General features: G+C 50.8%; 1 non-coding gene across 1 annotated transcript; it reads left to right on the top strand.

Annotated features, from left to right (window-relative positions):
- The first annotated feature begins 3,284 nt into the window (after positions 1 to 3,284).
- Positions 3,285 to 3,356, top strand: TRNAR-UCU. The gene has a single exon. It is a non-coding gene; the product is annotated as a tRNA-Arg (tRNA).
- The last annotated feature ends 12,985 nt before the right edge of the window (positions 3,357 to 16,341 follow it).

Raw genomic sequence — 16,341 nt, 5'->3', positions numbered from 1 at the left:
TTTGATCGTTCTTCTGGTGCACAGAATCGCCAGCTGAAGACGGCGATATCTGAATGATGCCTGCAGCTGCGCCGTGCACCTATGGTTACACGGCGCAATTGCTGACTTGCTCCGGTGTAACGAGTGCTCCTGATTCAGGAACCTCGTTACACCGGCTGCAGCCTAAAATCTGCGCGGCATAAGGCTCTTATGCCTTGCAGATTTTAGGCTGCATTCTTGCGTGTGCCGCTAGGGGGCGCTCCCATTGTGTATCAGCGTGTAGTATGCAAATTGCATACTACCACTGATTTACAAGCTTGCGCGGGCCCCGCGCAAGCCAGGTACGGAGTTTCCATACGGCTACTTTTAGCGCAAGGCTGCCCTTTCTAATAGTAGGGGCAGCCAATGCTAAAGTATAGCCGCCGCTCCCGCGTAGTGAAATTTGAATTTCACGGCGTTTGCGTAAGTGATTCGTGAATGGCGCTGGACGCCATTCACGTTCACTTTGAAGCAAATGACGTCCTTGCGACGTCATTTGCCGCAAGGGCGCAGGGCAAAATCGTTGCCCTGTGCCCGCGCAAATAAAGCGCAAGCTATGCTGAATCTGGGCCATTTTCAATAAGCGGGGCGGGTGATTGATGGCCGCGATATTCAATAGAAAACAATTTTCAATATGCGGGGGGGGGGGGTTTGTAAGCTTTGTGACGGCCACAATATTCAATAAAAACTATTTTGAATAAGCTAAGCGGGGGGGGGAGGGTGGTTTTCTCCGCAATTCCTACCCGCCATATTCAATACATTTAAATAAGCGGGGGGGGGGGGGTATTTGGTGGGCGGTTCGGACTGCTGCCCGCGATTTTCTTTAGAAGAAAATGGGAATAAGCGGGGGGGACGCAACTTCTGGCCGCGATTTTCGTTAAAAAACATTAATGAATAAGCGGGGGGGGGGTTGACGGCCGCAACTTCGCGCCGTGCTATTCATTAAAAAAAAAATTCAGAAGCGAGGGGGTGGGGGGTGGACGGACGAAACTTCTGCTCGCGATATTCGGCGCCAGGACACAGTGCACATAAGGACTTTTTAAAAAAAAAATACGTTTCTTAAAGGGACATGTTTAAAAAAATTTTTTTTTTGTTTGCTGCCTTGGGGGGGGGGGGGGGGGCGGCGCCCGGGCGCGCCCTATGGACGGGCCGCCACTGGTTGTGAGGCTTGTTAATTCTCCAAGCAGGTGTAAGAGTGTATGCCCGGGCGGGTGACACCACAGGTAACGTGAATATAATCTGTCTATTCACCTGTCTTTTATTATTGAGCTTCACACCAGCACTGCACCACAGCTGTGTCAAGGGGAGTGACACCAAATTATTGGGGGGGTGTTAAAGCAGAGTACAGGCCCAATCAATTACCAGCGGCTCCTTCGGGGGTAGCGCTACACTTTCCTTCTTTATCTCCCTCCATTCCTCTTTCTTTCCTTGTTTTCCTACTCTCTTTCTTTCCTTTTCTCTCTTTCTTTCTTTCCTTCTCTCTCTCCTCTTTTTTTCTTCTCTCTCTCTCTCTTTCCTTCATTGTCTCTCTCCCTTCATCCCTCTTTCTTTCTTTTTTCCTTCTATCGCTCTTTTTTTCCTTCTCTTTCTTTATTTCTTTCCTTCTCTCTCTCTCTCTCTCTTTCTTCCCTTCTCTCTCCCTCCATCCTCTTTTATTTATTTCCTTCTTTCTCGTTCATTCTCCCTCTCTTTCCTTCTTTCTCTCCCTCCATCCTCTTTTATTTATTTCCTTCTTTCTCTTTCATTCTCCCTCTCTTTCCTTCTTTCTCTCCCTCCATTCCTCTTTATTTCCCTTTTTCCTAATCTCTTTCTTTCTTTCTTCTCTCCCTCCATCTCTCTCTCTGTTTTATTTTATTCTCTTTATTTTCTTCTCTCTCCTTCTTTCGCTTTTTTTTATTTCTTTCCTTCTCTCTGACTTTCTTTTGGTCTTTCCTTCTCTCTCTTTCTTTCTTCTTGCATGTTCTCCCTGTGCTTGCCTGGGTTTCCTCCGGGTTCTCCGGTTTCCTTCCACCCAATAAAAGACATGCTACTCTCTTTCTTTCCTTCTCATTTTCTCTCTTTCTTTTTTCCATCATCTCTGAGCTCTATTGGACATCACTGGACTTACCCCGCTCAGCGGGGGCGGGCCTTATAGAACAGAGGCCGTATATGGGCAGCACAGAGGCTCAGTGGTGAGCCTTGCAGCACTGGGCTCCTTGGTTCAAATCCTGACCAGGACACTATCTGCATGGAGTTTGCATGTTCTCCCTGTGCTTGCCTGGGTTTCCTCCGGGTTCTCCGGTTTCCTTCCACCCAATAAAAGACATGCTACTCTCTTTCTTTCCTTCTCATTTTCCCTCTTTCTTTCTTTCTTTCTTTCCATCATCTCTGAGCTCTATTGGACATCACTGGACTTACCCCGCTCAGCGGGGGCGGGCCTTATAGAACAGAGGCCGTATATGGGCAGCACAGAGGCTCAGTGGTTAGCCTTGCAGCACTGGGCTCCTTGGTTCAAATCCTGACCAGGACACTATCTGCATGGAGTTTGCATGTTCTCCCTGTGCTTGCCTGGGTTTCCTCCGGGTTCTCCGGTTTCCTTCCACCCAATAAAAGACATGCTACTCTCTTTCTTTCCTTCTCATTTTCCCTCTTTCTTTCTTTCTTTCTTTCCATCATCTCTGAGCTCTATTGGACATCACTGGACTTACCCCGCTCAGCGGGGGCGGGCCTTATAGAACAGAGGCCGTATATGGGCAGCACAGAGGCTCAGTGGTTAGCCTTGCAGCACTGGGCTCCTTGGTTCAAATCCTGACCAGGACACTATCTGCATGGAGTTTGCATGTTCTCCCTGTGCTTGCGTGGGTTTCCTCCGGGTTCTCTGGTTTCCTCCCACACTATAAAAGACATGCTACTCTCTTTCTTTCATTCTCTTTTCCTCTCTTTCTTTATTTCCTTCTCTCTCCCTTTCTTTCCATCATCTCTCAGCTCTTTTGGACATCACTAATGTACCCCGCTCAGCGGGGGCGGGCCTTATAGAACAGAGGCCGTATATGGGCAGCACAGAGGCTTAGTGGTTAGCCTTGCAGCACTGGAGTCCTTGGTTCAAATACTTCTTTCCTTCTCTCTCTCTCTTTATTTCGTTCCATCATCTCTGAGCTCTATTGCAGCTATTCAAATCCTGACCAGGACACTATCTACATGGAGTTTGCATGTTCTCCCTGTGCTTGCGTGGGTTTCCTCCGGGTTCTCCGGTTTCCTCCCACACTATAAAAGACATGCTACTTTTTGCGTTGGTGGTGCAGTGGTTAGCACAGCTGCTTTCTAAGCAGAAGACCCGGGTTCGATTCCCGGCCAACGCAGTCGCCAAGATGGCTTCCTCACCTTCTAAGTGTATTGAGTCCCCGGGGGGGGGGAGTGTTATACAGATTAAGTGTTGAGTATATATGAGAAAGGAAAGAGATTTGTGGGACTTTATATGAAGCTCACTATGAAATGAGAGCGACCAATGAGCAGAATACTTGTATCATTACAAAGGGCGTACTTACATAGGAATGGGTAGAGAAGGTCTATATAATGTAATGTAATAAAAAAGGTCTCCACAGAAATCATCAAAACACTCGATACAATTATTCCAACGCGACACACGTAATAATGGAGCGCGGGTATGTGCGCCCAAATTGTACCGCTAACATTTATACATGGATAAGAATCATTCGTTAACCACTTAAGGACCGAGCCTCTTTCTGAGATTCGGTGTTTACAAAGTCAAAAACATTATTTGCTAGAAAATTACTTAGAAAAAAACATATATAATGTTTGGGGGGTTCTAACACCCTAGAGAATAAAATGGCGGTCGTTGCAATACTTTTTGTCACACCGAATTTGCGCAGCGGTCTTAAATGCGCACTTTTTATGGGAAAACACACGTTTTTTAATTAAAAAAATAAGACAACAGTAGTTGTTAGCCCAATCATTATTTTTTATATATTGTGAAAGATAACGTTACGCCGAGTGAATTGATACCCAACACGTCGCGCTTCAAAGTTGCGCTCCGCTTGTGGAATGGCGACAAACTTTTACCCTTAAAAATCTCCATAGGCGACGTTTAAAAAAAATTCTACAGGCTGCATGTTTTGAGTTACAGAGGAGGGCTAGGGCTAGAATTATTGCTCTCGCTCTGACGATTGCGGCGATACCTCACATGTGTGGTTTGAACACCGTTTTCATATGCGGGCGCTGCTCACGTATGCAGGGAGGTATTTCTCAGGGGGGAGGTATTTCTCGTAGGGAGGTATTTCTCACGTGGAGTTATTTCTCAGGGGGGAGGTATTTCTCAGGGGGAGATATTTCTTGGGGGAGGTATTTCTCGGGGGAGATATTTCTCATGGGGAGGTATTTTCGGGGGGAGATATTTCTTGGGGGAGATATTTCTTGGAGAGAGGTATTTCTCAGGAGGGAGGTATTTCTCAGGGGGTTGGTATTTCTCAGGGGGGAGGTATTTCTCAGGGGGAGGTATTTCTCAGGGGGAGGTATTTCTCAGGGGGAGGTATTTCTCAGGGGGGAGGTATTTCTCAGGGGGGAGGTATTTCTCAGGAGGGAGGTATTTCTCAGGGGGGAGGTATTTCTCAGGAGGGAGGTATTTCTCGGGGGGAGGTATTTCTCGGGGGGAGGTATTTCTCAGGAGGGAGGTATTTCTCAGGGGGGAAGTATTTCTCAGGGGGGAAGTATTTCTCAGGGGGGAGGTATTTCTCAGGAGGGAGGTATTTCTCAGGGGGGAAGTATTTCTCAGGGGGAGGTATTTCTCAGGAGGGAGGTATTTCTCAGGGGGGAAGTATTTCTCAGGGGGGAGGTATTTCTCAGGGGGAGGTATTTCTCAGGGGGGAGGTATTTCTCAGGGGGGAAGTATTTCTCAGGGGGAGGTATTTCTCAGGAGGGAGGTATTTCTCAGGGGGGAAGTATTTCTCAGGGGGAGGTATTTCTCAGGAGGGAAGTATTTCTCAGGGGGGAGGTATTTCTCAGGGGGGAGGTATTTCTCGGAGGGAGGCATTTCTTGGGAGGAGGTATTTCTCAGGGGGGAGGTATTTCTCAGGGGGGAGGTATTTCTCAGGGGGAGGTATTTCTCAGGGGGGAGGTATTTCTCAGGGGGGAGGTATTTCTCGGAGGGAGGTATTTCTCAGGGGGGAGGTATTTCTCAGGGGGAGGTATTTCTCAGGGGGGAGGTATTTCTCAGGGGGGAGGTATTTCTCAGGGGGGAGGTATTTCTCGGGGGGAGGTATTTCTCGGAGGGAGGCATTTCTCGGGGGGAGGTATTTCTCGGAGGGAGGCATTTCTTGGGAGGAGGTATTTCTCAGGGGGGAGGTATTTCTCAGGGGGGAGGTATTTCTCATGGGGAGGTATTTCTCGGAGGGAGGTATTTCTCAGGAGGGAGGTATTTCTCAGGGGGAGGTATTTCTCGGAGGGAGACATTTCTCGGGGGGAGGTATTTCTCAGGGGGGAGGTATTTCTCAGGAGGGAGGTATTTCTCGGGGGGGGGGAGGTATTTCTCAGGAGGGAGGTATTTCTCGGAGGGAGGCATTTCTTGGGGGAAGGTATTTCTCGAAGGGAGGCATTTCTTGGGGGGAGGTATTTCTCGGGGGGAGGTATTTCTCGGAGGGAGGCATTTCTTGGGGGGAGGTATTTCTCGTGGGGAGGTATTTCTCAGGGGGGAGGTATTTCTCAGGGGGAGGTATTTCTCAGGGGGAGGTATTTCTCAGGGGGGAGGTATTTCTCAGGGGGAGGCATTTCTTGGGAGGAGGTATTTCTCAGGGGGGAGGTATTTCTCAGGGGGGAGGTATTTCTCAGGGGGGAGGTATTTCTCAGGGGGAGGTATTTCTCAGGGGGGAGGTATTTCTCAGGGGGAGGTATTTCTCAGGGGGAGGTATTTCTCAGGGGGGAGGTATTTCTCAGGGGGGAGGTATTTCTCGGGGGGAGGTATTTCTCGGAGGGAGGCATTTCTCAGGGGGGAGGTATTTCTCAGGAGGGAGGTATTTCTCAGGGGGGAAGTATTTCTCAGGAGGGAAGTATTTCTCAGGAGGGAAGTATTTCTCAGGGGGGAGGTATTTCTCAGGGGGGAGGTATTTCTCGGAGGGAGGCATTTCTTGGGAGGAGGTATTTCTCAGGGGGGAGGTATTTCTCAGGGGGGAGGTATTTCTCAGGGGGGAGGTATTTCTCAGGGGGAGGTATTTCTCAGGGGGGAGGTATTTCTCAGGGGGAGGTATTTCTCAGGGGGAGGTATTTCTCAGGGGGGAGGTATTTCTCAGGGGGGAGGTATTTCTCGGGGGGAGGTATTTCTCGGAGGGAGGCATTTCTCAGGGGGGAGGTATTTCTCAGGGGGGAGGTATTTCTCAGGAGGGAGGCATTTCTTGGGAGGAGGTATTTCTCAGGGGGGAGGTATTTCTCAGGGGGAGGTATTTCTCAGGGGGGAGGTATTTCTCAGGGGGAGGTATTTCTCAGGGGGGAGGTATTTCTCAGGGGGAAGTATTTCTCAGGAGGGAGGTATTTCTCAGGGGGGAGGTATTTCTCAGGGGGGAGGTATTTCTCAGGGGGGAGGTATTTCTCGGAGGGAGGCATTTCTCGGGGGGAGGTATTTCTCGGGGGGGGGTATTTCTCGGGGGGGAGGTATTTCTCGGAGGGAGACATTTCTCGGGGGGAGGTATTTCTCGTGGGGAGGTATTTCTCAGGGGGGAGGTATTTCTCAGGAGGGAGGTATTTCTCGGGGGGGGGGAGGTATTTCTCAGGAGGGAGGTATTTCTCGGAGGGAGGCATTTCTTGGGGGAAGGTATTTCTCGGAGGGAGGCATTTCTTGGGGGGAGGTATTTCTCAGGGGGGGGTATTTCTCGGGGGGGGGTATTTCTCGGAGGGAGGCATTTCTTGGGGGGAGGTATTTCTCGGAGGGAGGCATTTCTTGGGGGGAGGTATTTCTTAGGGGGAAGGTATTTCTTGTGGGGAGAGAGAGGGGGAGGGGGAGGGGTGGGTGAAAGTGCCCCCCTATCCCCTGCCTGCAGTCCCTCCTGTGCCCCTCTGTCTGTTGGTAGGTGTGTATGTGATGCACCCACCTTCCGCCCATCCTCGTCCTCGGGGCCCCTTGGTCTTCCTTCTTGTTGGTGACAGCTAGGAGAGGAGGCTGGAGAAGGTGCGCAGGCTCTGGGAGGTTCGGGGCCCTGCTGCACCCACCTTCCGCCCATCCTCGTCCTCGGGGCCCCTTGGTCTTCCTTCTTGTTGGTGACAGTTAGGAGAGGAGGCTGGAGAAGGTGCGCAGGCTCTGGGAGGTTCTGGGCCCTGCTGCACCCACCTTCCGCCCATCCTCGCCCTCGGGGCCCCTTGGTCTTCCTCCTTGTTGGTGACAGTGACAGTTAGGAGAGGAGTCTGGAGAAGGTGCGCAGGCTCTGGGAGGTTCCGGGCCCTGCTGCACCCACCTTCCGCCCATCCTCGTCCTCGGGGCCCCTTGGTCTTCCTCCTTGTTGGTGACAGTGACAGTTAGGAGAGGAGGCTGGAGAAGGTGCGCAGGCTCTGGGAGGTTCCGGGCCCTGCTGCACCCACCTTCCGCCCATCCTCGCCCTCGGGGCCCTTGGTCTTCCTTCTTGTTGGTGACAGCTAGGAGAGGAGGCTGGAGAAGGTGCGCAGGCTCTGGGAGGTTCCGGGCCCTGCTGCACCCACCTTCCGCCCATCCTCGTCCTCGGGGACCTTGGTCTTCCTTCTTGTTGGTGACAGTCACAGCTAGGAGAGGAGGCTGGAGAAGGTGCGCAGGCTCTGGGAGGTTCGGGGCCCTGCTGCACCCACCTTCCGCCCATCCTCGTCCTCGGGGCCCCTTGGTCTTCCTTCTTGTTGGTGACAGCTAGGAGAGGAGGCTGGAGAAGGTGCGCAGGCTCTGGGAGGTTCGGGGCCCTGCTGCACCCACCTTCCGCCCATCCTCGCCCTCGGGGCCCTTGGTCTTCCTTCTTGTTGGTGACAGCTAGGAGAGGAGGCTGGAGAAGGTGCGCAGGCTCTGGGAGGTTCGGGGCCCTGCTGCACCCACCTTCCGCCCATCCTCGTCCTCGGGGCCCCTTGGTCTTCCTTCTTGTTGGTGACAGCTAGGAGAGGAGGCTGGAGAAGGTGCGCAGGCTCTGGGAGGTTCGGGGCCCTGCTGCACCCACCTTCCGCCCATCCTCGTCCTCGGGGCCCTTGGTCTTCCTTCTTGTTGGTGACAGTTAGGAGAGGAGGCTGGAGAAGGTGCGCAGGCTCTGGGAGGTTCGGGGCCCTGCTGCACCCACCTTCCGCCCATCCTCGTCCTCGGGGCCCCTTGGTCTTCCTTCTTGTTGGTGACAGTCACAGCTAGGAGAGGAGGCTGGAGAAGGTGCGCAGGCTCTGGGAGGTTCGGGGCCCTGCTGCACCCACCTTCCGCCCATCCTCGTCCTCGGGGCCCTTGGTCTTCCTTCTTGTTGGTGACAGTTAGGAGAGGAGGCTGGAGAAGGTGCGCAGGCTCTGGGAGGTTCGGGGCCCTGCTGCACCCACCTTCCGCCCATCCTCGTCCTCGGGGCCCTTGGTCTTCCTTCTTGTTGGTGACAGTTAGGAGAGGAGGCTGGAGAAGGTGCGCAGGCTCTGGGAGGTTCGGGGCCCTGCTGCACCCACCTTCCGCCCATCCTCGTCCTCGGGGCCCCTTGGTCTTCCTTCTTGTTGGTGACAGCTAGGAGAGGAGGCTGGAGAAGGTGCGCAGGCTCTGGGAGGTTCGGGGCCCTGCTGCACCCACTGCTGCTCAGGTCAGGGTGGTCGGCGGTGAGGTTTTCTCCCTCTCCCTCCTGGGCTGTTGGTTCTAGCCACCGGGGGGCGCCTCTCGCTGTTTCACGATGTGCTGCTGTCGGCACCGGCTTTATCTCCGCTGCCGCTGCACCGCGCCGCCACTAGACCAGCGGGACTGTCACTCTAGCCTCATATCATGACAAGGGGGTGGCGGCCGGGGCCCAGCAGCACTAGGAAGTGAAATCCTCCTCCGCTTTCATTGCTGGGCAGGGAGGGAGTCACGGCCGTGACGTCAGATGCCAAGCGGCCATAGCAACCAGTGATCAGGTGTAGAGTCAGGTGGAGGCGGAGCTATGGTGGCTCAGTCCGCCCCTGTCCCATGAATTCCTGTTTCATTCCGGGACACTGTAATCCCCCCGGAATGAAGGTGCCCGGGACGGGGGACAGAGATGTCAATTACGGGATAATCCCGGGCAATCCGGGACACGTGGGCACCAGAGTCACCCCTCATTTCCTGATTCATGAGGTAACCAGAAGAGGGGAGGATGGTCATGTGACCACAGGCAGTGGTGAGGACACCTGAGAGAGGACCCCAGGAAGTAAACAGAAGAGGGGAGGATGGTCATGTGACCACAGGCACTGGTGAGGACACCTGAGAGAGGACCCCAGGAAGTAAACAGAAGAGAAGGGTGGTCATGTGACCACAGGCAGTGGTGAGGACACCTGAGAGAGGACCCCAGGAAGTAAACAAAAGAGGGGAGGATGGTCATGTGACCACAGGCAGCGATGAGGACACCTGAGAGAGGACCCCAGGAAGTAAACAGAAGAGGGGAGGATGGTCATGTGACCACAGGCAGTGGTGAGGACACCTGAGAGAGGACCCCAGGAAGTAAACAAAAGAGGGGAGGATGGTCATGTGACCACAGGCAGCGATGAGGACACCTGAGAGAGGACCCCAGGAAGTAAACAAAAGAGGGGAGGATGGTCATGTGACCACAGGCAGTGATGAGGACACCTGAGAGAGGACCCCAGGAAGTAAACAGAAGAGGGGAGGATGGTCATGTGACCACAGGCAGTGATGAGGACACCTGAGAGAGGACCCCAGGAAGTAACCAGAAGAGAAGGGTGGTCATGTGACTGCAGCTTTAGGTTTTTATATTTCATACCAGAGGAGTCCTTGTATACACTTCAGAGTCCTCCCTTATGTCTGAGTCCCCTTCAGAGTCCTTCTATACATCGGAGTCCCATTTAGAGTCCTTCTATACATTCGAGTCCCCTTCAGAGTCCTTCTATACATCCGAGTCCCCTTCAGAGTCATTATATACATTCGAGTCCCCTTCAGAGTCCTTCTATACATCCGAGTCCCCTTCAGAGTCCTTCTATACATCTGAGTCCCCTTCAGAGTCCATTTATACAACTGAGTCCCCTTCAGAGTCCTCCTATACATCGGAGTCCCCTTCAGAGCCCTCCCTTATGTCCGAGTCCCCTTCAGAGTCCTTCTATACATCTGAGTCCCCTTCAGAGTCCTTCTATACATCTGAGTCCCCTTCAGAGTCCTTCTATACATCTGAGTCCCCTTCAGAGTCCTTCTATACATCCAAGTCCCCTTCAGAGTCCGCCATTATGTCTGAGTCACCTTCAGAGTTCTTCTATACATTAGAGTCCTCTTCAGAGTCCTTCTATACATCTGAGTCCCCTTCAGAGTCCTTCTATACATCTGAGTCCCCTTCAGAGTCCTCCCTTATGTCTAAGTCCCTTTCAGAGTTCTTCTATACATCCAAGTCCCCTTCAGAGCCCTTCTATACATCTGAGTCCCCTTCAGAGTGAGTTCCCTTCAGAGTCCCCCCTTATGTCTGAGTCCCCTTCAGAGTCCTTCTATACATCTAAATCCCCTTCAGAGTCCTTTTATACATCTGAGCCCCCTTCAGAGTCCTCCCTTATGTCTAAGTCCCTTTCAGAGTCCTTCTATATGTAGCGGGGTCATCCGGCCGGAGCTTCATGGCAGGTCATCCCCGCTGAACTTTTATTTCAAATTGTATATATGTTGGACATTGTTGGGAAGTTGTGCATTGCGGGACTACTAGTAGCAGGAGACACGGACTCCATGGAGAAGCGGACTACATTTCCCGCAATGCTTTGCCCCCCCAGAAGGATGTGACGTCTTGCTCAGACTGGGGAAAGGAGGTCATTTAACATCTTAAGCCCCGGACCATATTGCTGCCTAATGACCCAAGGGGTTTTTACAGTTCGGGACTGCGTCGCTTTAATAGACAATTGCGCGGTCGTGCGACGTGGCTCCCAAACAAAATTGGCGTCCTTTTTTCCCCACAAATAGAGCTTTCTTTTGGTGGTATTTGATCACCTCTGCGGTTTTTATTTTTTGCGCTATAAACAAAAATAGAGCGACAATTTTGAAAAAACTGCAATATTTTTTACTTTTTGCTGTAATAAATATCCCCAAAAACATATATAAATTTTTTTTTCCTCACTCAGTTTAGGGCGATACGTATTCTTCTACCTATTTTTGGTAAAAAAAAAATCGCAATAATCGTTTATCGGTTGGTTTGCGCAAAATTTCTAGCGTTTACAAAATAGGGGATAGTTTTTTTTTATTTTTATTTTTTTTACTACTAATGGTGGCGATCAGTGATTTTTTTTCGTGACTGCGACATTATGGCGGACACTTCGGACAATTTTGACACATTTTTGGGACCATTGTCATTTTCACAGCAAAAAATGCATTTAAATTGCATTGTTTATTGTGAAAATGACAGTTGCAGTTTGGGAGTTAACCACAGGGGGCGCTGTAGGAGTTAGGCTTCACCTAGTGTGTGTTTACAACTGTAGGGGGGTGTGGCTGTAGGAATGACATCATCGATCGTGTCTTCCCTATAAAGGGAATGACGCGATCGATGCGCCGACACAGTGAAGCACGGGGAAGCACGTTCTTCAGCTCCGGGGAGCGATCGCGATGGAGCGGCTATAAACAAATAGCCGCGCCGTCGTCCCGGATCGCTCCCTGAGCGGACCGGACCTCCGCATGTACCGGGGGGGGGGTCCCGATCGGACCCCCCACCCACGTCTAGCAGAGGACGTACAGGTACGTACATGTGCCTGTCCGTGCCATTCTGCTGACGTATATGTACATGAGGAGGTCGGGAAGTGGTTAAGGAAGGGGTGTGGCGCCTTTTTCTCGCTCTCAGGACCAGCCTTCTCTCCTGTGCGGAGCTGCGTACAGACACAGCTGCCCCCGTTAGTCCGGAAGCCTGGGCCTAGTTTTACCGGGAGACCAGCTATCCAGACGGAAGCAAGACCCCCAGCTCCATTCGGTGTCTCGCGGGGATTGAAGAGGAAGCCCAGCTGACAACCATAGCAGCGGAGCACCCTCGTCCGGGATCCGGTGTACCGTGGAGCGACATCTTGCCAGAGTGGTTTTCCCTCCCGAGGAGGAATCAGGCGGGTCGGCCTGCTGGGTGAGAGAGCACCTGCTCAGTTTCTGACTTTTTTTTGGTTGCCATAGACATCTAGCACATTTCACAGGCCACGGACACATGCTGGCCTATGGCCGAAACGTGAAGGCCTAGGCCTAGATTCACGTACGGCCGTTCTATGTTGCGCGGGCGTAGCGTATCGTATTTACACTACGCCGCCGCAACTTAGAGAGGCAAGTGCTGCATTCACAAAGCACTTACGTCCTAAGTTACGGCAGCGTAAATGGGCCGGCGTAAGCGCGCGTAATTCAAAGTAGGCTGGTAGGGGGCGTGTTGTATTTAAATGAGGCTTGACCCCATGTAGATGCATGGCCGAACGAACGGCGCATGCGCGCGCATGCTCAGTATCACGTCGTATTTACGCTCAAAGGTACGCCGGCTCAATGCCTGTGACGTGAACGTAACTTACGCACAGCCCTATTTGCGTACGACTTACGCAAACGACGTAAAAAGATACGCTTGTTCCGACGTCCATACTTTGCATGGGCTGCGCCACCTAGAGACCTGCTTTATCTTTACGCCGGCGTATGTCTTACGTAAACGGCGTAACTAATTGCGACGGGCGTACATACGTTCGTGAATCGGCGTATATTGCTCATTTACATATTCGACGCGGAAATCAAGGAAGCGCCACCTAGCGGCCAGCGTAATTACTGCACGCCAAGGTACGACGGCGTAGGAGACTTACGCCGCTCGTATCTTGGCCAAATCTATGCGTAACTGATTCTATGAATCAGGCGCATAGATACGACGGCGGCCATTCGGACTTACGACGGCGTATCTGGAGATACGCCGTCGTAAGTCTTTGTGAATCTGGGCCCTAGTTAAGTTGTTCCAGTGTTTCACAAGAGTGATCGATACGGACGGGCGATCGACCTCACAACGTTCTACTACCCTAGACATCCTGTTATATGATTTCTTCCCTTTTACTGTTACCTGTGGATTACAAATATTAACGTGCACCAACCGGCCGCCACGTGAACATCAACTAATCTGCAGAACTACCCGCTAAGGGGGGTGCTCGCGAGTATAGACTGACATCTTAACCACTTCCTTACTGGGCACATATACCCCTTCCTGACCAGGTGAAATTTCAGCTTCCGGCACTGCGTCGCTTTAACTGACAATTGCGCGGTCGTACGACGTGGCTCCCTAACAAAATTGACGTCCTTTTTTCCTCACAAATAGAGCTTTATTTTGGTGGTATTTGATCACCTCTGCGGTTTTTATTTTTTGCGCTATAAACAAAAATAGAGCGACAATTTTGAAAAAAAAACAATATTTTTTACTTGTTACTATAACCACTTCCCGACCGCCGCATGTAAATGTACGTCCACAATATGGCACGTACAGGCACATGGGCGTACATGTACGTCCTTGCCTATTAGCGGGTGGGGGGTCCGATCGGGACCCCCCCCGCTACATGCGGAGGTCGGGTCCGCTCGGGGAGCGATCCGGGACCACGGCGCGGCTATTTGTTTATAGCCGCTCCGTCGCGATCGCTCCCCGGAGCTGAAGAACGGGGAGAGCCGTATGTAAACACGGCTTCCCTGTGCTTCACTGTGGCGGCGCATCGATCGAGTGATCCCTTATATAGGGAGACTCGATCGAGGACGTCAGACCTACAGCCACACCCCCCTGCAGTTGTAAACACACACTAGGTGAACCCTAACTCCTACAGCGCCCCCTGTGGTTAACTCCCAAACTGCAACTGTCATTTTCACAATAAACAATGCAATTTAAATGCATTTTTTGCTGTGAAAATGACAATGGTCCCAAAAATGTGTCAAAATTGTCCGAAGTGTCCGCCATAATGTCGCAGTCACGAAAAAAATTGCTGATCGCCACCATTAGTAGTAAAAAAAAAAATAATAATAAAAATGCAATAAAACTATCCCCTATTTTGTAAACGCTATAAATTTTGCGCAAACCAATCGATAAACGCTTATTGCGATTTTTTTTTACTAAAAATAGGTAGAAGAATACGTATCGGCCTAAACTGAGGGAAAAAAATGTTTTTATATATGTTTTTGGGGGATATTTATTATAGCAAAAAGTAAAAAATATTGCATTTTTTTCAAAATTGTCGCTCTATTTTTGTTTATAGCGCAAAAACTAAAAACCGCAGATGTGATCAAATACCACCAAAAGAAAGCTCTATTTGTGGGGGGAAAAAGGACGCCAATTTTGTTTGGGAGCCACGTCGCACGACCGCGCAATTGTCTGTTAAAGCGACGCAGTCCCGAACTGTAAAAACACCTTGGGTCTTTAGGCTGCATATTGGTCCGGGGCTTAACTGGATAATAAATTGCCCAATTTTTTTAAAAAAAATAATTTTTTCTCAGTCTAGGCGATACGTATTATTCTACATATTTTTGTTAAAAAAAAAAATCGCAAGAAGCGTCTGGTTTGCGCAAAAGTTATTGCGCTTACAAAATAGGGGACAGAATTATTATTTTTTATTATTTTTTTTTACTACTAATGGCGGCGATCAGCATTTTTTTTCGTGACTGCGACATTATGGCGGACACATCGGACACTTTTGACACATTTTTGGCGCCATTCACATTTATACAGCGATCAGTGCAATAAATATGCACTAATTACTGTATAAATGTGACTGGCATTGAAGGGGTTAAGACTAGGGGGTGAGGAAGGGGTTAAATGTGTACCCTGAATTGTGTTACTAACTGTGTGGGGGAGGGGGGTGACTGGGGGAGGTGACCGATCTATGTCACTATGTACAAGGGACACAGATCGGTCTCCTCTCTCCCCTGACAGGACGTGGAGCTCTGTGTTTACACCTCATCATTACACACAGAGCTCCACGTCTTGTCCCTGTAGCCGCCGATCGCGAGTCCCTGGCGGACATCGCGGCCGCCAGGCACTCGCATCGGCATCTCAGCGATGCGGCGCGCGCGCCCGCGCCGCTGGCTGCTGCGCACGCAGGCCGTAAAAACACGGCCTCCCAGAGATGTAGAGCCACCCTGCGGCCGTACAAAGTCGTACGGCCGTCGGGAAGTGGTTACGTTTAGGCGGGTGGTACCATCCTCGGGTCTAGAATAGCCTATTCATTTACATTGATTGCTGATTTTTCTTGCAGGGGCCCTTGCGGATCGGACTCAGAGTTATTGCCATTTATTGTGTCTATGTCCAAATCCTATATCTGTTGTTTTCTGAGCCTTTATACAGTAAAATGACCCCTTTACATTCAAATATATTCACTGTGTGGAGTACATTTCTCATTTGGCGGGACTATTCGTCACAGCAGCTAATTCACTTTCAGTTTTGTTATTGTATATTGCATGCCTGTTATTGTGGCCTCGGCCCAGCAGGGGTCACAATATCCCGCTTACTGGACTTCTGATGTGTCAAGGGAGGGTTCGAGCTAGTTATATAGGGGTGAGCTGAGCAAAAGAGAGTAGATCCCAAATCAACCAGTGGCTCCTTCGGGGGTAGCGCTACATATACATCTGAGTCCCCTTCAGAGTCCTTCTATACATCCGAGTCCCCTTCAGAGTTCTTCTATACATCCGAGTACCCTTCAGAGTCCTTCTATACATCTGAGTCCCCTTCAGAATCCTTCTATACATCGGAGTCCCCTTCAGAGTTCTTCTATACATCCGAGTCCCCTTCAGAATCCTTCTATACATCCGAGTCCCCTTCAGAGTCCTTCTATACATCCGAGTCCCCTTCAGAGTCCTTCTATACATCTGAGTCCCCTTCAGAGTCCTTCTATACATCTGAATCCCCTTCAGAGTCCTTCTATACATCTGAGTCCCCTTCAGAGTTCTTCTATACATCCGAGTCCCCTTCAGAATCCTTCTATACATCTGAATCCCCTTCAGAGTCCTTCTATACATCTGAATCCCCTTCAGAGTCCTTCTATACATCGGAGTCCCCTTCAGAGTTCTTCTATACATCCGAGTCCCCTTCAGAATCCTTCTATACATCTAAATCCCCTTCATAGTCCTTCTATACATTTGAGTCCCTTTCAGAGTCCTTCTATACATCTGAGCCCCATTCAGAGTCCTCCCTTATGTCTGAGTCCCCTTCAGAGTCCTTCTATACATCCGAGTCCCCTTCAGAGTCCTCCTTT

This window comes from Rana temporaria, chromosome 8, assembly GCF_905171775.1.
Source record: "Rana temporaria chromosome 8, aRanTem1.1, whole genome shotgun sequence".
Classification (NCBI taxonomy): Eukaryota; Metazoa; Chordata; class Amphibia; order Anura; family Ranidae; genus Rana; species Rana temporaria.
This window is presented reverse-complemented; position numbering and strand designations above follow the sequence as displayed.